Genomic DNA, 7,875 nt, shown 5'->3' with positions numbered 1-7,875 from the left:
AGAGGCTGGAGAAGCAAAGGAAAAATGAAGTAAGAGATGGAATTGTGCCCTCACCTACCCAGAGCCTTGAGCAAGTATTTGATTTTAGTGCAGAGGAAAATGCAATTGAATGAAAGGATTGGGGAAGGTGGGAAAAGACACAGTGAGAACAGCAGGAGCTTAAGAAAGCAACAAAGTCTGCAGGTGGTTTGAGTTGAGGAGGGCAGAGGAGGTGGCTGCAGCACTGTATTTATTCCTTCCCTGTCATTAGAGGTCGTGTGTGTGCGTGTAATGGCATTTCTCTTGCAGCTTTTTCAAACCATCATCCTTGGCTGGTAGCATTTGTGCCACTTCCACATAAGATCAATAACAAAGCCAAGTTCCTGCTGGACTTCATAAAATCTCAGGAATGTCTCCTTTGGAAGGGTCGAAACTGCTGGGAAAAGACAGGATAGGAGTTTGCTTTAGGGTTGTTTTATTGTGCTGTTGTTACTCTGGAGGAGTGCAGCAGCATAAAGGGTGTTAGTTTGGTGGCTGAAGTTCTGGAGATGGAGAGATCCTCCTGTGTATGCTGTTCATCTGATAAATTTGTAATTTTTATTAGCATTTGCTTGGTTGTCCACTTCTAAGAAGGGCAAAGCATAGATAGGGCCAGGGAAACTTAGAGAAATTCTAAGGAAATTCTTCTGATTCTGGAGAACATTGTTACAGCAGCTGAAAGCACCACTGAGTGGTGGTAACTGTGGGGTGCATTGAGTTAGTGAAGAGTATTCCACAAACCCCTCCTTGCCTGCTGGAGGCTTTGTGGAGGGTAACAGGCTCTGTCCCTGTGACAGACACAGTTGGTGCAGCAAACCCTGGCAGCTGGGATGCACTCTGGATACTGGTGTTTTTCCACTGTGTTACCAAAATGTTTATGACAAAAATGCAAATTACAGCTGCAAGGCTTGCAAATGTACATGATGCTTTGAAGGAAAATGTACTGTGTGAATTCCTTGCTCCAATTTATACTCCCTCCTTTCCCCCTCAGGTATGGACTCCTGCAATTCTTCATTTGAGCCTTTAGCACATTGTACCTCAGACTGCGTAAGGAAGTTACTTCAAAGTTTTATTTTGTGCACTGAACTAGATTTGTTTGTTTGTTCTGCAGCCAAATGCAAAACCTTCTCCAGCTGAGGCAAGTTTAACTGAGGCTCATCTTTCTGAACCTGCTGCTGGGGCTCTGAAATTGTGCCCTGTGTACATGGGGATAAGAGGTGACACAGCAGACATTGTTTGCTATACATTCGGTTTGCTTGGCATCTGGCAAAAACTGGGTATTTCTTTATCAATATTGAGTTAATCAGTGCATCCTGTCAGTCTCCAATGGCCCAGGATCCTGCTGTGCATGGTGGGAGTATCCTCAGCTGCAGTGTGTGCCCCAGAGCTTCCCTGCAGACTGCCCGTGGTACCTACCTAAACACACTTCTGGTAACGTGTTAGTGAGTTGGGCAGGAATCACCACTCTATAAATCCTGGGAGAGAATGTAGAAAAGCCAGTTTCACTGGTCTTCTGGATGAAGCTGATGGGATATAGCTGAATTTTGCTCAGTTTCTGAATTTCTCTGAATTCTTACCTGAAGAAATGTAGTAAGAGTCACCCAGTGTGTATCTGAGAACAAAATCCAGATTCGTAACATTTTTGACATATCTCTAGACCTTTTTCCCCAGTATTAGTTTGTGGGATTGCTTTTCCCAGCTTTTCCAGCACATTAGGTCTCCATAGGGCTGGTTGTTAGTGAGATGATTCAGAGGAGACATCCCTGGGGAGCCTGAGTTTTCTGGGTGGGTGGTCTCACAGTAGTCAGAAAGAAACAACTGTTGTTACCTCTATGTCCTGCTGCATGGGAACAGAGCCATTCCAGCACAGAAAGACATTTCAGCACAGGTTCCCTGAGTCTGGGGGGCAGCCCTGGGACTTGTCACGCTGTCACCTCAGCTTCTGTAGCCAACAGCAAACATGGGAACTGTGCAGCCACTTCTGCCCTTTCCCTTCGCTCTCTTAGGCCATGAGAGCAGGCACTCAGCCTGGACTGACTGGAAAGGGGCACTTGGCACAAGGCCAGCCTCAAATGGTTTGTTCTTGCTGTCCTGCAAAAAAAAAAAAGTGTTTTGGCAGCATCCCTTTTTAATAAAATGAAAATTTATATTTATGCAGAACGTTGGATGTTACATTCAGAATAAAAGAAATCCGTATGTAAGTAAAGGAAAGGACTTATCAAAAGCAGCTCAGTATGAAAGGAACTGTAATTTCAGTTGCCATTGATACTCATTGCTAAACTGGTGATAAACTCATCTGTTAAGGAAATAAATGTCAATGTACTTTTGTAATTTAAATGAGAACTTGTAATATGGAAAATATGCTTCCTGTTCAGATTCTTAAAGGTTTGCTTTGAAATGGGAGTCCCCTGTGATGTCTGTTTCATTTTCTTTTATTGTTAAAGTGTTGTGTCACTGATGACATTTCTGCTGAATGCTGCCCAATTAGAACATTGAACATCTGCACAGGGACATTATCTCCTCCCAGGGGGATTATGGGAAACAAGCACATTGGTAAACAAAAGAGTAACTGAAATTATTTGTAGGAAATTTAGTCACTTTGCTGGCTGCCAAAGGTTGAGCTTTACTAACAAAACATTTTTGCCTTTTATAGATAGATCAAATATTAAGGGAAAGAAAGCTTTTATAATAAATACAAGGAAAAAGTTGTGGTTTGCACTGTACTTCTAAAAATCATTTTCATGGGTGAGTGGGTGTTGGGGGGACAATTTGCTTTGATTTAAGGTATGTGTTTGTAATATCCTTACTACATCATTTAGGGCAGCTCTTAATTTATTCTTTCTGTGAAGTAAATGAAAATCTACTGAAATGCCCAGGATCACATACAATAGTATATAGATGTAAATGTCATGTACTCAGTCTGAAGTTAAACCATATTATCTTGGTGCCAAGGTTCTGGATTTTTAACAATTCAGTTGATGTTTTAATTCCAATTATGGTTTTTGTGGTCAGACACTGAAATGATTATGCACAAAATTCCCATCCAAGTCGGTGGGAATCTCATGTGTGCAAGTTTTGCAGGCTCGGGGGCATAACCACACGCAGGCTATTTCCAGTGCAGCTTTCACCAGAATCCTTTAACCCAGACCTTTGCGAGGCAGCAAAGGAGGAAGCAGGTGGAGCCCCTGTCTCCCAGTGCTCTGTGTCCCCGGGGTAAAGGCACGGAGGGAAGATGAGGGCACAGTGCAGCCCGTGCTGCAGGGAGCTGGGAAGGTCCTGGAAGGCTGCTGCTGTCCTGGCAGGGCAATGTCTGCCGGGCAGCGTCTGTGTGGCTGTGCCTTCCTCAGCCAGACTCTGCTCCTTCCCTCTTTTGTCGCCTGAGCCTCGGACACCTCCCACGGCCTCCCTTCTGCTCTGGCACTCTCCTCTTTTTCCTGTGCCTTTCCTTCGAGCTTGTTCCCTTTAACCTGACCGCACGGGAAGTTCAAAATCTGCTGCTCTCTCTGCTGCATCCCAGTGATGTACTCAAGTGACAGATGTGTTTTCCTAATCTATGTGTGGGGTCTGTCTTGGCTATGAAATTGGGAAATCAGGAGCTGCTGATCACTGCTTAGGGCAGTGGGATTCATTCTTGCTTGATCATTAAGGCTGCCTTGATAAACTCAAATTGTACTTACCGACAGTAAATGACAAGAAATAATGTGTCTCCTTCCTGTTTTTATTTTATCTTTACATGTTGGATTAAACAATAGCTTGTTCTGACCCTGGCAGTATTATAAATTTTGAATTATTCTGTTTCATTTCTTTCAATGACCACTGAAATTATCTGCAGCAATCATCCAAAATACTGCAATTTAAAGTGTTATTGCAGTGTTTAGGACTGTTGCTGTGGAATGTTGTTCCTTAATTCTTACCTGTTAACTTTTATGAGGGATATAGCCATTGAAATAGGTAGGAGGGATTCTGTCACACAGGAAGTATTCTGTATTTTCTTAATGGATAAATATTGAATGTCTCCTTTACTTTGATTTATCTCAACAATATATCTGTCTGCAGTTCCCCCTCCCTCCCCACCCCAAAATGAATAGTCCTGCTGTTGAAATGAGAGAAAGTATGTTTCTACGTCTTGAAAATAGAACTAAAAATACCTGCTTGACCTGTGGGCTTTCAGACAGCTCGCAGTTGTGGTTAACACGAGCCCCCTGCAGAGATCAAAGGCTGGCCCCATCCTGCTTGAAACACCGCTGTCAGTACCTTGTTGTTAGGCAAAAAAGTAAGAGAGTGTTCCCCTCTGCTGTGGAAAAGCAATGTTTATTTGATCTTGGCCCTCTTCTGAATAATTTCACTAAATCTAATTGCTCTTGATGTTTTACCCAGTACATCATGGGCTTTTTCAGAAGTAGCTCTTTATGCAATGGGTGAAGCTTCAGAATACAGTGAGGACCACTTCAAATATCTCTCATCAAGGCAAAGAACTCTAGATAGATTACTGCAGATCAATCTGTATAAACCCTGCATAAACACTGAAGCTCTTTTAAGTTAAAATGTACTTTACAAAACCCTTATGTTGTGAAAGGTGAAATACTCTGCAATTATAAAGAGAGTTATCATGTGAAAAGAGCTAGAAAGGGCTGTTTAATTCACTGGTTCCTGCCAATTTATGATGAAACAAAACATATTATTAAATTCTTTCCAGGATATTTATTACCATACGTTAAGATTTTATGTTACCACAATGTGAACTCCCTGCACATCAAACGCCAGCCCTGCTTCTCACAGGAATGGTGTTCCTGCCATGTGTTGCTTGAGTGGAATCAAGGAACTTGACTTTTACTGACAGTCGTTGCGAAGGGCTTTGCAGAGGGCTGTGACATTTGGTTGCTGCTCACACTTGTGCTGCCATGCAAACGACTTACAAACTTTGCTGCACATCTCTAAGAGGTTTCCCAGTGAACCCATAAATGGGAATGACAGCTGGCAGGTGTTTTTCGAGCACAAATCTCTGAAAACTGAAAATGCTCTTCGCTGGTGGGTTCATGTGTATGATCCCAGAGCAGAGATGAGCAGGGGTGATGCCTCCCTTTACTGTGAGACCGGAGCACGTGGGAAATACGGGTCCTCTTCCAAAGTCCACTGCTGCTTTGACAGGTGACATAACTTCTGTGTTTTCTGTCACACAGTTATTGGAAACCTCTCCTCCTGACGCTCCAGACACCATGCCAGTATCAAGTATGACGTTCGAATGAATCCGCGTCTGGGTGCAGAGGGTGCTTTAGGCAGACTCAGAACACAAAGTGGCAGGTGACAGATTGTCTCCCTTGGGCGAGAGGATACCAGATGCTCAAGCACCATTTGTTCCCTCCTTTCCATTGCTTTTGCTGCAACCAAAGAAGCTGCTGAGGTAGGTGGATATAGAGGAGTTGATAATGTTTGGGGAGGAGAGTCACCAGGAGCAATCTCTGCAGCAGCAGTAGCAGTTGTCAGCCCCATCTTTTAGCAGCTGCAGGAGAGAAACCACCACTCAGTAAGGAAGGGCCTCACACCCTCGCCCTCCTCGAGACAGAAGTGGGCTCATCCCCTGCCTTTATTTTTGCTTCCCTGTAGGTGTTAGATGGCAGCAGCCAAGGTATGGAAGAAAGAGTGGGGGCTGCTCTGAGGTCACCTTCAGTCATTCCACCTTTCACCTGCACAGAGCCATTAGAAACTCACTTGGCCCTTGAGCCTTTTGCTTAACTTTTCCCAAACTCCACTTCTCCCCTCCAGCTTTCATTTTCTCCCCACGTTCTCTCGTTTCATAGAGTGCCTCCTGTGGCTCCTTTCTGCATGCCCCAGCTGGTCATTAGCCAGCAAACATTCCCAGCTTTCCTACTCTCCTGAAGACAGTTCTACTGTAACTGTGTGGCTTCATCAACAGTGGGATGTCCTTTATACCTGTGCGTGCTGTTCCTGTGCCTGGAGAGAGGATTTCACATGAATGGGCCACTGGGCCGGCTGGGCCTCAGTTCTGGACCACCACAGCTGCCTGGGGTCTGGGTGTGTTCAGGGCTTGGAGCACAAGCAGCCCTTTTGCTGCTTTCTGACCTCTGGGGAAAAGAAAACTCTTCACTGCACTGAGCCTGTCTATTTAATGAGTAAAGGAATTCAGATCAGTAAAAGAAAATAGCAGCAGACCTGAAGGAATTCCCTAGGGCCAGAGGCAGCATCTCACACCCTCGGACACTGATTTGCTTCTGTGCACTTCCAGAAGAGATTTTCCACTGGTGCTGGAGACTGGACCAGGTTCCTCCTCTCCACTGCTCAAGGCACAAGCTGTGTCTGGGGTTGGCCTCTCTATAGGCCTGAATTTTGTTCTGAGGTGATAAAGTGATCCCTCCTGGTACACTCTTGTGACTTTCACCTTCCCATTTTATTTGATGGGAGATTTATAAAGACAGAGCTCCTCTAGCCATCATCCTTGGCATTCATTTCAACATTAGATAGAATTTGTGATTAAAATCATGACTCTGACACATTAAACCAAAGTTCAGTGTGAAAGAAGCAGCTTTATCTTATAAGTGTTATGATGAGTTCCTTTATTTCTTAGTTTTTCAAAGCTCCTCCCCCAAAAAACTTCTTAGTTTAAAGACTTGAAATTCAAAACATTTATTAATAATGTAAAGGGCTGCCTGCCACTCAAAAGCTATAAAGAAACTCTAAAATCAAAGTGAAATAGTTTCTTCATCAAAGCAAAAAAAATTCCAACTACAGCTTTGGTACAAGCTTTGGTGGTGCTTTGCTGTGTTTTTAAGCCCACTTAATAAATCCATACCAGAGTCAGTCCTCAACACACAAATTTACAGTCTGTCTCAGCTGTTAACCTGGATGGAACAAAGTACTACATTTTAAATCTTCTGGATTGTGTTTCTACTTGTATTATTGATGTATATGTTAGTTTCAAGACATCAACTGCATCCAGCTTTTTTAAAAGTCCTCAATTTCTGCTGCTGTAAAATATGAGTTACCTGGGGAGAAACATCTTCACTCACTGGAAACCTGCAGCTTCCACAGGGTTCTAGAGACTGAACATCTTGCTGGATCTGGAGCTGGTGCCTTTGAGAATGGCACATTAGATCCGCATGTAGCACGGGTCCAGCACCTCCAGCTCGGGATTTACCGAGCCCTTTGAGGACGTTTGCGCTCCCTCAGCAGGCAGCGCTCATTCCCGGCAACAGGCGCTGATCCCCACTGGGGAGCTCCTGCGAGGATCAGATTGCAAGGAAACGACGTTAAGGCAACCTCAAAAAAAAACCCAAAAACGGTGGCTGACAAAATGTTTTCCCTTGGTGGAAACGAGCGTCAAATTACGTTTCACTACTATTTGTTTGCTTTGGAAAGGGGGGCTAGGGATTTTCACCTTGTCCTTAGGGCAGCAATTTGCTCACCTTACACTTTCCAGTACTGAAAACATTTGTTCAGATTACTGTGTTTTCATTTGATTGGTTCTCTTGTTTATATAGAGGTTGCTTTTACGTAAGATCCAGTATAATTATTGACACAATTTGTTCTGCACTACAGGTTATATCAAACTGGCTGGGACGTAGAGTAGAAAATTGGTTTTCTTATGTTGCTTTAGGTCCCTAAGCCCCCACCCACAGTCAGGTAAGTCAGCAGGCATACCAAGCCCATGACATGGAAGGCTCCCGTGATGGCAGAACCCCCAGACTCAGTCTCTGGGCGTGGATCTAAATGTACCCAGCACGCCGAGGCTTCCCAGCCAAATCAATGCCATTCCTGCAGGGACAGAGAGAAGGGAGGGCTGCGGACAGGAGGCTGGGGAACCTCAGGAGGGGCTGGGGAACCTCAGGAGGGGCTGGGGGA

At 44.3% G+C, this 7,875-nt stretch overlaps 1 long non-coding RNA gene across 1 annotated transcript; it reads right to left on the bottom strand.

The window, feature by feature from the left end:
- Positions 1–4,699: 4,699 nt before the first annotated feature.
- On the bottom strand, positions 4,700–7,306 carry LOC108446846. The gene is made up of 3 exons (XR_001862163.1): positions 7,020–7,306; positions 5,950–6,101; positions 4,700–5,518 (listed from the first exon to the last, which is right to left on the bottom strand). It is a non-coding gene; the product is annotated as an uncharacterized LOC108446846 (long non-coding RNA).
- Positions 7,307–7,875: the final 569 nt, after the last annotated feature.

This window comes from Corvus brachyrhynchos, unplaced genomic scaffold (assembly GCF_000691975.1).
Source record: "Corvus brachyrhynchos isolate BGI_N302 unplaced genomic scaffold, ASM69197v1 scaffold114, whole genome shotgun sequence".
Classification (NCBI taxonomy): domain Eukaryota; kingdom Metazoa; phylum Chordata; class Aves; order Passeriformes; family Corvidae; genus Corvus; species Corvus brachyrhynchos.
Note: the sequence above shows the minus strand (reverse complement) of the source record. Positions and strands in the feature narration are given on the sequence as shown.